Raw genomic sequence first — 17,443 nt, 5'->3', positions numbered from 1 at the left:
AATAACTCACCATTATAATTCACATATAATATTTGTCCTTTTGTGTCTGGTTTAGTGCAGTTAGCATAATGTTTTCAAGGTTCATTCATGTTGTAACATGTATCAGAAGTTTATTCCTTTTTAGAGTAGAATAATATTTCATTGTGTATATATCCATTTTATTTATCCATTCATCTGTGAATGGACAGCCGAGTTGTTTCCACCTTTTGGCTATTGTGAATAATGCTGTAGTGAACACTGGCATACAAATAATCCGAGTTCCTGTTTTCAATTCTTTTGGTTATATACCTAGGAGTGAAATTGCTGTATCATATTGTAATTATTTATCTTTTTGAGGAACCACAAAACTGTTCTACATAACAGCTGCAGCTTTTTACATTCCCAACAGCAGTGTACAAGGGTTTAAAATTCTCCACATCCTCACCAACACTATGGATTTCTTACAATCCATTTCTTTAATTATAGTCATTCTAGTAGGTGTAAAGAGTTTTGGGTTGCATTTTCCCAATGAATATTCTTCTTTTAAAAATATTTATTTATTTATTAGAGAAAGAGAGAGGGAGGGAGGGAAAGAGTGGGGGGAGGGGCAGTGGGAGAGAATCTTCAAGCAGACTCCCTGCTGAGCATGGAGCCTGACTCAGGACTTGATTCCATGACCCATGAGATCACAACCTGAGCTGAAACCAAGAGTCAGACGCTCATCCAACTGAGCCACCCAGGTGCCCCCCATATATTTTCTTTTTAATTGATATCTAGTTGATACACAGTATTATTTTAGTTTCAGGTATATAACATGGTGATGAAACCAGTCTATACATCATGGTATACTCACAAGTGTAACTATCATCTCTCACCATACAACACTATTACTATGCCATTGACTATATTCCCTCTGCTGTCCCTTTTATCCCCTTGACTTACTCATTCCATAACTTGAAGACTGTATCTCCACTCCCATTTACCCATTTTACTCATTCCTCTAGCCCTCCCCCTTCTGGCAACCATCAGTTCTATTTATGGGTCTGTTTCTGCTCTTTGTTTATTCATTTGTTTTGTCTTTTAGATTCCACATATAAGAGAAATCTTACGGTATTTGTTTTTGTCTGATTTATTTCACTTAGCGTAATACCCTCTAGGTCCATCCATACTGTTACAAATGGCAAGATCTCATCCTTTTTATGGCTGAGTAACATTCCATTGCATGTATACACCACATCCTCTTTATCCATTCGTCTATTGATGGACACTTGGGTTGCCTCCTTATCTTCATTATTGTAAATAATGCCACTCAGATCTTGGCTTCAGTTTTGGTGCTTCTTCTGTATTTTATATGGGACAAGGGACTATGAAATTAAGATATTTTAAGGACTTAAAATATCTGTGCTTCATCACCAGACTTTTTCACATTATTCAGCCTGACAGCCAGAGGCTTGAAACTATTTAAGTATGGGAGCAGACTGAAATGACTTTCCAAAGCTCATGTTTTACTGTTTTCCTCTTTGATCACAATGCTCCAACACAATGGTCATCTTCTGTTTCAAAAGCATTGTCAAACAGTTGTAAGTCTCATTTTTTTGGCTAGCTCTTTTATCAACTGTGAACCTGGTCTTCTGAAAGCTCAACTGCCAATGTTTCCTACCAGTGATGTGAGATGTCAGAGCCACTTTTTATCTTTTTAATGATTGCCCTAGAGTTTGCAGTTGATATTTACAATTAATCCAAGTTCACTTTCAAATGAACAACACTATACTGATTGACAGGTAGTGCATTTATATTATAATAACAAAATATTCCTAACTCTTCCCTCCTGTCCCTTATATCATTGCTACCATTCATTTCATTTATACATAAGCATATTATATAATCAAGTATATTGTTACTATTTTTTTGTTATCTGTTACATCAGTTAAGAGTAAGAAAAATAAAACTTTTTATTTTATCTTCACTTATTCCTTCTTCAATGAGTTTCTTTTTTTTTTTTTAATGTACATCTGCATTTCTGACCTCTATCAGTTTTCTTCACTCTGAAGAACTACTTTTGACATTTCCTACAGTGCAGGTCTACTGGTGACAAATTCCTTCAAATTTTGTTTATTTGAGAAAGACTTTATTTTTCTTTCACTTTTGAAGGATAATTTCACAGTATATGTAATTACACATGTTTTTTTCCTCAAAACTTTTAGAAATTTCACTCCAGTCTTCATGCTTACATTTTTTTTTTTTTAGATTTTATTTATTTATTTGACAGAGAGAGACACATCGAGAGAGGGAATACAAGCAGGGGGTGTGGGAGAGGGAGAAGCAGGGAGCAGGAAGTCCGATGGGGGCTCAATCCCAGGACCCTGAGCCGAAGGCAGATGCTTAACGACTGAGCCACCCAGGTGCCCCTAAGATTTTTCTTTATCTCTGATTTTCTATTGTTTGAAATGATATGCTTAGGTGTAGTGTTTTGTTCTTCTGTTTTCATTTATTCTACTTGGCATTCTCTGAGCTTCTTCATGTGCGGTTTGGTGTCTCACATTAACTTGGGGGAAATTCTCAGTCATTATTCCTTCAAATATTTCTTTTGTTTCTTTCTCTCTTTCCAGTTATGCATATGTTATACCTTTTGTATTTGTCCCACAGTTTTTGGATGTTTTAGCCTCCCCCCCCATCTTTTACTTTGCTTTTCTGTTTTGGCCATTTTTGTTGACATATTCTCAAAGTAGAGATTCTATCCTATGTTATGCTTAGTGAATGAGCCCATCAAAGTCATTTTTCATTTCTGTTACAGTGTTTTTAATCTCCAGCATTTATTTTTCATTCATCTTAAAATTTCTATTTCTCTGCTTGCATTTCCCATCTGTTATTGCATGTTGTCTACTTTATCCATTAGAGCCATTGTATATCAATCAAAGTTGTTTTACATTCCTGGTCAGGTAATTTCAACATCCCTGCTCTGTGTCTCTGATTCTGATGCTTGCTCTTTCTCTTCAAACTGTGTCTTTTTGCCTTTTAGTATATCTTGTAACTTTTTATTGAAAGCCAAGCACAACGTATTGGATAAAAAGAACTCTAGTAATTGTCCTTTCGTAATGTGATGGTAAGGTGTGGGGGAAGGGGAAGCAGTTTATACTCTTAAGTCTCAGTCTCTTAATGAGTCTGTACTCCTTAGCTGTAATCCACAAAAGTGCTTTTCAGTTTTCCCCCCATTCCTAGTTGGGTTAGGATAGCCAGAGTTGGCTCGGTGGGACTATTTCCCTTCCCTTCCATGGAAGGTTAGACTGGCTGGGGTTGAGTATTTCTTTTGCCTCAGTTCAGTTAGGCTCTGATAAAACCCCAATAGTTGAGAATCTGGTAAAAGTTTTTTTCAAGAGTAGGCCTTGTAAAGAAGAACTGAATGCTCTGGCATGTTTCAAAATGGTAACTGTTTCCCTCCCCCTTCCTAAAGGAGGAGAGGAATTTTCTCTGATTTTTATTCTGAGAACCTGGTAAAACTCACAAGTTTGTCCCTCTCCATGACTCACTCCTGCTCTGGTCTGAATGTTTATGCCCCCCCCCCCCATTCATAAGTTGGAATCCCAGTGCCCAATGTGATGGTGGTAGGAGATGAGGTATTTGGGAGGTTAAATAGGCTATGAGTGTGGATCCATCATGAATGAGTTTAGGGCTCTTCTAATAAATACCACAGATTGCTTCTTAGCCCCTTCCTCCATGTGAGGACATAGCAAGAAGTTGGTAGTCTGAAACACAGAAGAGAGTTCTCACCAGAACCTAATCATGCTGGCACCCTGTTCTTGGATTTCTAGACTCCAGAACTATGAGAAATAAATTTCTTTTGTTTATAATCTACCAATTATATAATATTTTATTATAACAGCCTGAATGAATTAAGACCACCACCACCTCCGCACCCCCCCCCCCCCAGAATTTATCTACACTGAGTCTCCACCAATTCATCAGTTATAATTCAGGTTTTCTTGACTGTTGTTGGTTCCAGTGAAGGTTGCTGCTTAAGGGTTTCTATTCCAGTAAGTTGTGATACTCTATCCACCTGACTATCTTTCCAAGTTTGGGGGCAGTGGTTTGCCCTGTAACCTCACTTTTCTGATTTTTCAGTTTGTTCAGCTTTTTATTTGTTGTTAAGATGGAGGGATGACTTCCAAGCTCCTTATATTCTGGACTAGAAACTAGAAGTTTTAGATTCATTTTTTTAGATGAGGAAATTGAGGCTCAGTGAGGCTCATATCTGATGGCTAGTTAGGGACAGAGCCAGAATTCAAAAGCCCAGTGTCTCTGCTCCAGTATTAACCATTCTGCCTTTCAATTTATTTGACAAGTACTGTCATCCTGTAAGAATACCTGAATAAAATAGAATTTGGGCATGATGTGAGTGTCCTGAGTATAGAATCTGTACTTGATTCATCCTTGACCTTTTTGGAAACAGAAAAATGCTGGCTAATGTGTAATACAGTGGAAAGATCCTGCAATTAGACCAATCTGAATTAAAATCCAAGTACTGCATTTGCTTGCTCTGTGACCTTGAGTAAATTGTTTAATAACCCCCACAAACTTCAGAGCCCTCATCTATGAAAGGGAAATAATAAAACTAAACTTATATTGTGTTGTGAGAATTAGGAAAAAATGAACACAGAGGCAAAAATTCTAAAATAAATAACAAATTGAGATTTGTAATACATAAAAAAGATAATACATAATGGTCACCTGGAATTCATTTCAGGAATGTAAAGTTGGCTTAATGTCTCAAAAATGATTTAATGTAATTTAACTTGTTGATGTAAAGGACAAAAGCCTTATGATCACTTCAATATATGTAGAGGCAAACATTTGATAGAATTCAACCCCTTTCCATAATACAAATATTTATCAAGTATTTCTAGTAATGTCTATTTTCTACTTTCATATTGCTGTTTACCCATTCATTCAATAGAATTCATTGGTTTACTGCAAAGATAGAACACAATCAAGAGTATTGCTTAGGCTTGAGTTTTAAAATCCTCAATGGGAAGATAGACTAAAGACAAAATATATATATGTGTGTGTGTGTGTGTGTGTGTGTATTTATTTTCACTTGCCTGCTTTATTTTTCTTCTAAGAACCAGGTTTTGTTGATAGAAAAAAATTCTCCCCTCTTTCAATTTTCCAAAGTTGAGGTAAATTGAAAGGCCAAGCTAGGAATTCTAGTGCACAGAGGTTTTGTTTGTTTGTTTGTTTGTTAGTTTTTTTAAACAAATAAGATCATAGATTTAAAAAGGGAAAGATTTGACACAAGCAAGTTCCTGTCACACAGGAAGTAGAAAATGTTTCTGGTATGTGGAGGGTGGAGCCAGGAGTGGGGTGGGGATAGGAATATATAGTTTAGGGGATTGAGTTTCAAGACTTGGAAAAGGGTTGGGGAAGGTGGGTAACAATTCTCTGATAGGTTTGCAGGGAATCTAAAACACAGGCTGGTATCTTGCTTCCTTGAATATAATCCTGGGCCTCTTGGGGAAAGTTGGGGCCAATATGATCTAGGAGGCTTTGAGAAACAATGGGCTGAGGAAAATGGATTTATGCATGAACCTGAGAACAGGCTATCAAAAATCCCACACCTTAGGAAAAGTTACCTAGACTTCCTTTGCCTCCAGAGAAGTAGTACTGAGAAGCTGAGATGTTAGAACAGGCCTGAGAATGGGGTGAGGAAGCTCTAGAATGCAGGAACCTCCTGCCTTCCTGCAGAAAGGGTTTATTCTGGACTGCTCTGCACTGTGGGATCAGGTTAGTAGGGCAGGCCCTGCCCATGTGTGGGAAACCAGGAATGTACAGCTGTGCTGATGCCTAGGAATTCACTGCCTCTGGGTAGAATTCATTGAAATGTGTTCCTTGCTCTTGCTAGTGGATGCACAGTCCACATGAAATGGTTCGTTTCAAGGTTTCTCTCTATAAAATGCTTTATTCTTAAAATTTACTGTTGCATGAGAATGTGAGATGTCCAAATTTTACTTCATATTTTTAGTCTGCTCTCTGCCACAGGGTATCTTGGCTTCCATGTAGCAGTGTTTCTAGTATGAAAGCTTTAGTAATTTTCTTAGGCATTCTTCAATTATTTGTCCTTTGATCTTACTGCTAGGTGATGTTTTCAATGTGCCTCACTTAATCTTTTGTCCATAGGTGGAAATAATACTTTGCATGGATCAGCACAGAGCACAGGGGAACTTTTATCTCTTTTTTTGGATACTGCACTTCTAGTACTGTAATCTAAGATTAAATTAAGTGTTTTGATGTCACAATATTGACTCATATTGAGCTTACTGTCAGCTTTTGTCCAGGCCTTTTATACATAAATGGCAATTACTTAATATCTTAATCATCATGTACTTGTGTATTTGATTTTGAGTCTCAGTGGATTGTTTACATTTATCTTCATTAAATTTTATCATGGTAATTTGGCTTGTCTTACAAAGCTACTGAGATATTTGATTCTATTGTCCTTAGTAGCATCCTTGTAATTTGATTTGATTTGATAATCTTGTCTTCTGATTTTTTTTCCAGTGGTTGATTAAAAAAAAATTGACCAGCAAAGAAATAGACAGATATATTTGTAATTCACTTGGATATAAATATATTAATTAACAGTCTAAATCTGGTCATTTGTTTATCCTCCCATATTATCTTATCATGTTAACAATATGGCATGAGAGACATAATAGACATCTTCGTGGAATATCAGTTAAGGGTATTCCCTGTCTCCCAATCTTATGGTACTTTGAAAATAAGGATTGTTTCAAATAGAATTTTTCTAGTGGACACAGGACCTATCACTTTTTAACACTTTATTTTTTTACATAAGTAATGACAATTTATTTTGCTTTTTTTACAATCTGTCTTTGCGCCCAAAGCTGCTCAGTGCTTTATTAATTCTCTGTTTTGGAAAATTAGAATATCTACAAGAATATCTAATCTTTATATATATATATATATATTAGGAATTCAAAACCTTGAGGAAGACAGATTAAAGGACAGAAGTATTTAAAAGTCTGATTTTCAACAGTTGTGTGTTTACTTGTTTTATCCATAGACACATTCACATCCACATCTAATCGTAAAAATGCCACTTCTGCACTGGTTGCTCATCTTTACTGAAATGCATTCAGAGTGGCCAGTTGTCACAGTGGAACAGTTGGAAGCTTCAGCGGTAGTGTTAATAGATGAATAGTCCACAAGAAGTGGTAGTGTCTATAGATCCATGGTTCACATGATGGGGCAGTGCCAATGGATGCATGGTCCATGTGAAAGGGTTTCTTTCAAGGTTCCACTCTATAAAATGCCTTACTTCTCAAACTTACTATTGCATGAGCATGTGAGATGTCCAAATTTTACTTCACGTCTTCTTTTCTCAGTTGTTTTTCATTTTCTCCCAACGTTTAGTGAAATGAAAGACAAAAAACTTTTGAGTCTGAGAGACCTGGGCTCAAATCCCAGCTTTGAATCCACTGGCTGATGGACGTTGGGCAAATTATTTAACTTTACTGAGCTCTTCTACTCATTTCTGCTAATAATGATGATTTTAGGGGTTTTTTGAGGTTAAAGTTGAAATAACATACAAAGTATCCAGTACAGTTTGGGGCACATACTGGGGGCTAGATGTTAGTTTCATTTCTTTTCCCTTCTCCTAGCAAATTTATAACTTCAGACTTTTCTTTTCTAATTAGATCATGAGTATTAGTTCAATTATAGACTTAGATTAATCACACTTCATAATTGCCATTGTGCTTTACTAATAGTAATAATAAAATTCCTCATGTAAATTGATATCAACAATCACTGTTCCAATTACCCTTATAAATCTACCCTACCTAGTCAATGTTAATGGTTTGGCTATGAAAAGCTCACACAGATTGATGATTACCAGCCAAGTTCAAAAGAAAGATTGTACTATCTTCTCAATTGTCAGATTGGGCCAAGCACTTAGTCAATTTCACGGTTCCTAGGGAGGAGTGAGAGCTTTGGCTATACAGTTTGGTTAAAATTCTTTTATTCCCCCTCTGCCTATCTTCCGGCAACCTTTTCTGTTTCCTAGTCTCTCACATAAGCCTTCTCTTTTCTTACTGATTTAATTATTTTTTAACTCACTGTTAAAGCAGTTATCATAATTTTTATGTATCCATAAAATTCCCATGTTATACCTTTCATAATGAATATAGAAACTAGCACTTCAATTGGTACTAAATATTTGATGAATTGCAATTCAAATTTTGTGAATACCACAACTCAAAAATCACGTTATTAATTGCTTTTTACAGAACAGCATTCCATGATAGTAGGAATAAGTTTACAGAGGTAGATCACAAATAAATGGTGAAGGGCTCTGAATACCAGTCTAAGGAGATATTTTATTTTCCATGCAATGAAGAATAATCAAAAGCTTTGGAGAAAGTTTTGTGGCATGCCTACCGGTGTTGGAGAAGATTTAATCCTTCGCTAGGATCCAAGTAGAGAACAGAGAGCAGTTAGGCTGAAGATCTGGTCTAAGTGGTAGAAAATGGGATGGAAAGAAACTGACAAATGTGAGTAGTGTTATGAAAGGGAATTTCACTTATGTATTAATTATTTCAGTTTTCACAAAACAGTTATTGATTCCCTAGATGTGATGGGCATTAAGGATACTCCAGTGATCAAGAAGTGTTGCTTGCCTCGCTCTAGAGTTTGTGGAGGTAATATGATGTTAGTGCCGTAGCAGAGCAGAGGTGAGACAGTGGGCAGCAGACACAGAGGATGCCTAACCCTGCGAGGTCCGAATATTTTCTTCCTCAACACTTAGTGTGAATCTGAAGTTTCAAGTTATTTTTGGTTCCCAGAATTATGAGAAAATTTTGTAAATACTCCTTTAATGTAGTCTGTGCCTTTGCATTGGCAGATTTGAAATGAAAACAATAGTATCCATAAGATACCTTTTAAAAATACCCTCCTGGTGTGCAGTACATAACTAGCTCTCAGTATGTTAACATCATTCTGAATATGTGTGTGTGGGTGTTGTTTCATTTTTATCTCAGTATCTCCAGTGTTAGCAGAATGCCTGGCACATAGTAGATGCTTGAAGAATGCCTACTGAAATGTCATCATTGTATCGGGGCAGCAAGAATCGTCTGTTGTTATTCTTGTTTTTCTTCTCTCCTCATCTTGAATGATGATGTGTTTAAAAGCAACTTTTAGGACTTAAAAATCCGTCAGCAGCTCCACTGCCTCATTTAATTCTGCCCACCTTGGCCAAAGTTCAGGCCTTGAAAAACAAACCAGACCTTTTCGTATTTCTTTACTTTTTGTTCATGTATCTCAGTTGCAAAATATTGGTCCCTGGCCAACATTCATATGACAGCTTCCCATATGAATGTTAAACAGGCAACGATGATGCTCTATAATTACAGTGCTTGAAATGATTGGAAATAAATTGGCACTCCAATTATAGATGCGTCAAAGGGGCGCCAGTATATCACAGTCAGGCCATTAATTTCTAAAGTGGTTCAGGCCATCTCACTATTTCAGTGACATTCCTTATTCATGGCTGCAGTGAATCACTTTGAAATGTGGTGCCTCCAAATTAACAAGCTGAAGGACAATTTTTTTTTTACCTAAACTATTCCAGGTTATTTTCTCCTTTGGGGGTAAAAAATGCAGACAGGGAGTCAGGGACATACTCTTACTTGCTGTAATTCTGTATATAGGATATGGAACAATAGGGTTTTGATAGGCTTTATTTTTATTCTTTCTTTTAGAAAGAATATGAAAAAATGTCCCCTAAAGATACTTGAGCTAAAACCATAAACTTTTCCATGTTGTCAAAATTAAATTAGGAAAGTAGAATTCTTTGGTATTTAATTTTTGGCCTTTGAAATGGATGTCTATTTGAGTTGGCAGACCTAAAATCATACCTTTCATATAAAAGCAACCTGAGAAATATCCTAAATGTCTCTTAAAATAACTCTTTAATGGTCATATGTCACATACTTTATACATTGGAATTATCATCTACATTCTTTCAGAAGTTTCTCTAGATAACTGATGGACTGCTATGAGTTTAAGTAAGAGATGACATTTATTTGATTCTGATAACTGACCTCTGTGAATACCATCTCTTCAGGTTACAGCTCTAAGAATCTAGGGACATGCTCAATCCAGCCATCAAAATAAATAAATCTGAGGCACCTGGGTGGCTCAGTCGTTAAGCGGCTGCCTTCGGCTCAGGTCATGATCCCGGGGTCCTGGGATCGAGCCCCGCGTCGGGCTCCCTGCTCAGCCGGAAGCCTGCTTCTCCCTCTCCTGCTACCCCTGCTTGTGTTCCCTCTTTCGCTGTGTCTCTCTCTGTCAAATAAATAAATAAAATCTTAAAAAAATAAAATAAAATAAATAAATCTGTAACTGACCAATGGACACTACACCCTTCGACTGCATAATGTGTTCCTTAAGGGTAGAAGCTATGCCTTATTAATACATTGTGCAGGTGCTTCATATATAGAAAGTACTGAATGAATTTTCATTGAGAAAGTGTTATTAACTATTGCCAAAATAGAATATAGTTACCTATACATTTAAAATATATGTAATGAAGATAGAAGAATATTTTGGGAAAGGTGACATAACAATTAACTTCAGATTGTATATTTTATTTTCTAAAATTGTTAATCATGTAAAAATATATGAAAGCATTCTTAAATACTACAGGTAATGATAATGTCTGCTGGTATCATTTATTTAAGAGAGTTTTTCATGGTAAAAATCTATTATAGAACTTCTTATTTCACTATAGAACTTATTGTAGACCTTTTAAAATCAAGTCTTTTTTTTAAGTAAATGCTGTTTTATTTTTATTTATTTATTTATTTTTAAAAGATTTTATTTATTTATTTGCCAGAGAGAGTGTGGGAGAGAGTACAAGCAGGGGGAGCGGCAGGCAGAGGGAGAAGCAGGCTCCCTGCTGAGCAAGAAGGTAGATGTGGGACTTGATCCCAGAACCCTGGGATCATGACCTGAGCCGAAGGCAGACGCTTAACTGAGTGGGCCACCCAGGCATCCCAAAATTAAGTCTTCTGAAGGCATTTGTTCTTTTTTTGTTAGGATTGTTATATAAAATTTCCAAATTATACATAAGAAAATATATTGTGTATCCCCACATATCCATCAATCATAGTCAATGGTTATTAATACAAAAGAATCTCTATAAGGACTTAAAACATAATCACAATACTATTATCACACATAAAATTGAACAATTCCTTAAAATCATTACATATAGTCAGTGTTCATATTTTTCAGATACTCATTTTCTTCTTTTTCACATTGATTAAACCAGGATTCATTTATGAGACATTTATGAGATACCCGTTCTGATTGGTTCCTACTTTCCTCTCTTTCTTCTTCTTTTTCTCCTTCCTTCCCTTCCTGTCTTCCTGGCCAAACTTTCTTCCTTCCCTTCACCAGTAACTCTGGGGCAGGTGCCAGATACATGAGAGGTTGCAGGAACCTAAAGACGAATAGAATATAGATCTATTGTATTAAACTCTAGGGTCTGTGTTTGATAGGAGTTATCTCCTCCCACTTGTCCATCCACTACTACCACCTGCTTTCAAGATCACAAGCTTATATTTATTCCATTCTTCTTGCCTAGGGACTTTTATTTCCATGGACCTGTCTATTCTTTTCAACCTTTGAAGCTCATTTAAAATGTCAGTTGTTTTAGGAAAACTTTTTTGATTATCCAAACAAAGGTCGTCTGCTTAACTTTCCATACCTACCTGCATATTCCATAATTTAGTACTTGTGTAAGTTGACCTTGTTTTACTGTTACTTGTGTGTCTTCATTTCCATCATTAGATCGAAAAATTATTGAGTGCCATGTGTGAATTTTTCTCCTGCTATTTAAACCTGTGTTGGGGCTTACTATGTGTTAATCATACCAACAAGAGTACTTTCAGTCTGTCCTTGTTCCACATAATGTGTGGCTTCAAAGAAGTGTAGTGCTTAGCACAGTGCCTTGCTTGAGTGTGCAAGTGTTTATGGAATTGAAATAAATCAGATGACACATTTCAAAAGTGATAAACAGTTTTTAAGTTAACATTTTTACTTAGGGTTTACTAAGGATAACTTCAAATAATAAAGAACTATTCCTTAATGATAATGTAGCTAATTTGGTGGTAATATCCAAAATGATTGAAATAAGCAATTAAAACCTTCACAACTTTTTCATGACATCAATTTCCATCCTCCATTTAGCTGTGACTCTTCCAGATCAGTGGCTATTACCTAAACCATACCTAGCACAGTGCTTATAGTAGGTGTTAAATAAATATCTTATAAACTATCAAACTGTGAAAAAATAAGGAGAATAAAAGTGTTGAAAAGACCAGAGAAGTCTAAGGAATGCACTGCTGTTATACAAACTCCATTTTTTTGTGTATGAGGCAAAACATATGAAGCCATCTAACATAAAGAAAGATCTACATCAGCAGGATTTTCTTCTAACAATTACATCTTAAAGGTACCAAGATCCAGGAGGGAAGGCTCATGAAGGAGCTTTATGTTCATTAAAGATTCATTCCATGTCAGAGTTTGATGGACTATGGACTGTATGTGCCATATTTTATAGCCCAAGACTGTTTTTGACTGGGCAATTTCCTTGGGAAATTTTGATGAGTCTTTTAAATTGTAGCTGAAGCAGTCATGCGAGGAAAAACAAAAGGGGTCAATGCCATTTTTTGGCCATTTATCTTTTTTCTCAAAATAGATCATATATTTCTAAAGATGGTATGGATATTAACAAGAAAATTTGAGATGAAGTCACAGCTTTATACCCAATTAGTTTCCTGATTTGGAGTATTCGTGATAGTTAATACCTTTGAGTTCTGCACTAGTACTTTATATAATATTTAATCTCCATTAAAATTTTAGGAGGTACTGTTATTATCCTAATTTTGTAGATGAGAAAACTGAATCTTAGAGAAGTTAAAGAACTCTCCTAGGAAACAGTTAAAAGCAATGAACTCAAGACTAACCCAATCACATTCTGAAGTCCATGCTCTGACCCTGAGATGTCAAGAGAGGGCCCAACTTGGAATCACTGATCTGTAAGGGCACTTCTATCTACTTGCTATGTGTCTCTGAGTTATTTTTAAATCTTGCCTTGATGCCCAAATGAGTTGATGCATACAGTAGGTGTTATGGAATCTCTGTAGTACAGGACCTCAGTCCCCATGATATTAGGAAGGAATCCCAACGAGAACATAGTTTTCCAAGGTTGCACTTTATTTGATTCAAGGAAATAGGTAGGAGACAAATTTTGTGAAGTCAGTGGTGGTATCTTTTCAGATAAAGGAAGTGATAAGGAACCTAAGAGAAGTCTTAGGAAATGCTTGAAAAAAGAAGGGAAAAAGAATCTGTCCAACGTCAAAAAAGAAATGAAAAAGTATTTTAGTGTGAGGTGAGAGAGGTGGATACTGTGTATATCAGAGAAGGATGGTTTGGAGAGGATGTGGTATCCATAAACCCCCAAGTTGTCTGTCGTTGCATCTTGGATTCAGCCAAGGTAATGACTTTTTCCTCCTGAGCTTCCTGGAAGAGATGGTGCCTCAGTGAAGTATTGAATGAAGATCAGGAAGTAATGGGGTAGAGGGTTAATAGGAGAGACAGAGGAAACAATATGAAGAATATCATGGATAATGAAACAGTGTGGGAGGGTGAAAAGGAATACTTATTAGAGATATTTAGAGAGTGACAAAGAGAAAACATATGTTTAATGTTTGCCTGTGCATGGTGTGTTTTAGACAGTGTGGCTGGGATGATGGTAGCACTCTTAACTGAGATGGAGAATCTAGGGGGAGGAGCACGTTCCTAGGGAAAAATGGAGATTTTAGTGTTCAGCCTGTTGAGCTTGAGGCATGTCTGGAATATCCAGGAGTGATGATGAGCAGGTAGTATGGTAAATGCATCAGGATCTTGGAAGGAGGCTTGAGCTGGTGATATGGATCAGGCACTAGGGTATCGTATTTGTGGTAATTAAAACCAGCCCAAACTAATGAGCTTGCCCAGGGAACATGAGTAGAGTGGGAATAGTGATTAGGTTTCTCTCACTGAAGTAGATTATACTGAGCCTTAGAGACGATAGTCTTGCTGTTCTGGCATGCAGCTATAAACTGTGCCAACTGTAGTATAAGGTTTTCATTACATATGGAGGAAGACATGTAAAGGAAATAGAAAAAAGACATAACTGGTGTGTGTTCAGAGGAGAGTGACTAGGACAGTGAGAAAACACTAAATGAAGCCATATGAGAAATAAAATGTTGGCTCTTGAACCAGAAGAAAAATCTCCAGGGATATAATGACCACTTTTAAGTATTTAAGGACTGTCATGAGGGAAAGGGACTTTACCCTTTAATGTTTTCCCTGACTGAATTAAAGAAAGCATTTTCTGATTATTTGTGCTCTCTGAGATTGGGATGAGCTCCTTTTGGGAGGGAATGGGTTCCCTGTTCCTGGTTGTTTGAAAATAAGCTACAGAGATGCTGCAGAGGAGATTAAAATTTCAGTAAGGGGCTTAAGAACAGAGAATATCCTGTCTAATAAAATTTTGTGATCCTTTTTCAGGGGATGGCTTTTGCTTAATAAATTTCATACTCAGAAAAAATATATAATGGCTTCTTTCACTTTGGGATTGAAATTTTTAAAAAAATTTTGCTTGAATTTGATTCAATTTAAGACTCATATTTCTGAGTAAGGTGGCTCTTCTCTGACTAAATATTGGTTACCTTTTCTTTTTACCTTCTGAGGTCCTTGACCATAACAATTCTTTCAACAATATTAAAAAGTATATTATTGAGAATTGACAATCTTCTTTGCTAGTAGTTGGGAAGATATAGTGGTAAAAATGACACAGTAGCCTACAGGTTAGTAGAGAACAATTCTTTTTTTTTTTTTTCAAGTTTCAGATATTTATTACTCAGCGTAAACCCCAACACAATACACCAACATGATTTCATGCATTTAGAGGGGAAATATTTCCTGGATAAGTGGAAAATTGTGCGGATGGCTTCTGGAAGACCTTCATTCTAAGCAGCTTTATAGTGAAACATTTCATTTAGAAGTCTGGACCTTCTTTCTTCAGTTTGCTGTAATCTACATTCACTGAGTAGAACTTGTATTGATCATTGGGACCTGGTTTGTTCCAGGGTTCTGGGTTATTCTTCCTATCCCAACTGACATCTGGATTGAACAATGCCAGGCGCAAGACATACAGCCCTGCTCCAGTAACTCCTGCCCCAATAAATACGAAGAGGGGGATCAAGCTCGGATGCTTCTTGGCCTGACCGATGATCTGGCATAACATGGTTGCTGCAGAGGCCTCCTGTCCAGGAGAAGGAAAAACCAAACATGGAAGGCCCGGCACTAAGTAATCCCTACACCGAGGATGAACGGACGTCCCAGTAGAGAACAATTCTAATAGTTCTGTGAAATTCCTATCTCAGAATAAGATAGTTTTACAGGTATATTGAGTCAGGCTGTAGTGAGTCAGGGAGCTGTTTTCTTCATGTCATCAACTGTCTCTTCTGCTTCCCACCATCTTCCCACATCCTCCCATTGAGTTGATCCATCTTTTCCAGAGTTGGAGGGGATTGGGAAGGGGGCAGAGGTGGGATGCAGAAGGTTTTACTTGATTAGTGTAATTATGGAATTGTACTGATGACAGTAGTGTTCTGGGTCTATTCGGGAGATAGAAATTACGCAGTAGGTTCAACAGGGGAAGTTTAACATAAAGAACTATTAAGTATAATAGAGGTGTAACTCTAAGATATATATGGTACCCCAGGGCTGAGGGAGAGTGTCCAAGGAAGGACAAACTAGGAAGGAGTTCAGGCCTTCTTGCAGGAGGAGGGGTTCAACCTAGTGGATAGTAGAGAAGTTTCTTAGTTTGGCTAGTCTAGAGCTGGGGGGGCGGGGGGGAGTTGCTAGTAAACAATAGGCAACCTTCCTTGTGGACTGCAAGCAGGATGGCAGGAGATCAGCAGCTGGGAGTGTGGGTTTGTAGTGGGAGTCCCAGTGCAGGTATAGGCAGGAGGCCTTGAGACCATGTAGGCTGAGTGAGGTTCTGGTTTCCAGGTACAGAAGGCAGCAAAAAGGTTGTTACCTGATAGGCTGCAAGGCTGCAGAGTGACTGCATTCTGCACTCATGGCTGGGGCAGTGCTCTACTAGATGACCTCACAGCCACAACGTCGACCCCTGACTCTTGGTAGAATTGCAAGGATATCCCCTTCCTCTTGCAGTGTCCCTCCAGCACCCTGGAGTGAGAAAGTTTAACCTTGTTCTCACTTTAAAGGAGAAATGCTTAAAGGGATTTTGTTGTTTATCTTAAGACATATATTGAGGGGTTGCATTTGGGGTAAGAGGCAGTGAATTGACAACTGACACAGTGACTGTGAGATGTGGAAGATACGAAATACTGGTTTTCATTTTTTTCATCATATGCTTTGTGTGTTCCTTGGAGAGTCCCACCTGCTGTCTCTTTCCTCTTTATGCTGGTTGTGTGTGAATCCCTGTTGGTCCTCTGCCTTTCAGCATTTTACCACTCTGCTATGTCACTTTTCTCCTCTAGCGTCAGTGGGCATACCAAGCCTCCTCTCATCTAATACCTTTGACCTCTTTTCAGGGGAAATGTAAATCCTCTTAGTGCAGCCCTCTTGTAGCCAACACCTCTCATGTTTGGACTTTCCAGGCCTTAGTCAGGTATCAATCCCCAGGTCCTTCAAATTCCAGAATACCTGCTAAGCCCTGTGTCATGAAGTCCCCCTCATTTTCGAGACGTCTCTTCCTTTGTATCCTTGAACCACTCCCACCCTCAACAGCATACTGACAACTCTCTCAGAACATTTATTTACTTGCTACCATTCTCTTTGATCTTACTGTGATGCAGCTTGGATGTGTATGATAGGTGAATACCGGCAGAACTGATTTCATAAAATCGTAGCATGTTCTGCATGTGGGGTCGGCCATCTCGCTAAGAGGTGTGTGCAGGCACTTCACATTCTTGAAATTTTCCCTACCTTGAGATCCTAAGCAACAATGGGATGAAGGAAAATCCACATTTAACAACTTGATAAAAGGATATCATTTCCATATGCTCTCATTGTCACTCTTTTCACCTTCATGTCTTTATAGTTGAAAGTCTCAATTTTTATTTTCTTCTCACAAGTCTCCTGATGGGGCCTATTGCTTTATCAACTCTAATACCTGCACATTTCCCTCACATTTTTAGGGGTGGTTCTACTTTGTCTTTTTTTTAAGTTAGTTTTTTTTTTTTCCTTAAACTTTTCCCTTGAAGAAGTCAATCACCACCCACTTGATTCTCCCAGGGGGTGATAACCACAGATACAGCAGGTAGCATGATCAATGACAGTGCAGGGTACTGTCTGCCAACCACTC

The 17,443-nt window shown here is 37.5% G+C and overlaps 1 pseudogene; it reads right to left on the bottom strand.

Moving 5' to 3' along the window:
* Positions 1–14,927: 14,927 nt before the first annotated feature.
* Positions 14,928–15,446, bottom strand: LOC118540958 (cytochrome c oxidase subunit NDUFA4 pseudogene; annotated as a pseudogene).
* Between the last annotated feature and the right edge of the window lie 1,997 nt (positions 15,447–17,443).

Source organism: Halichoerus grypus, chromosome 11 (genome assembly GCF_964656455.1).
Source record: "Halichoerus grypus chromosome 11, mHalGry1.hap1.1, whole genome shotgun sequence".
Lineage (NCBI taxonomy): Eukaryota > Metazoa > Chordata > Mammalia > Carnivora > Phocidae > Halichoerus > Halichoerus grypus.
Note: the sequence above shows the minus strand (reverse complement) of the source record. Positions and strands in the feature narration are given on the sequence as shown.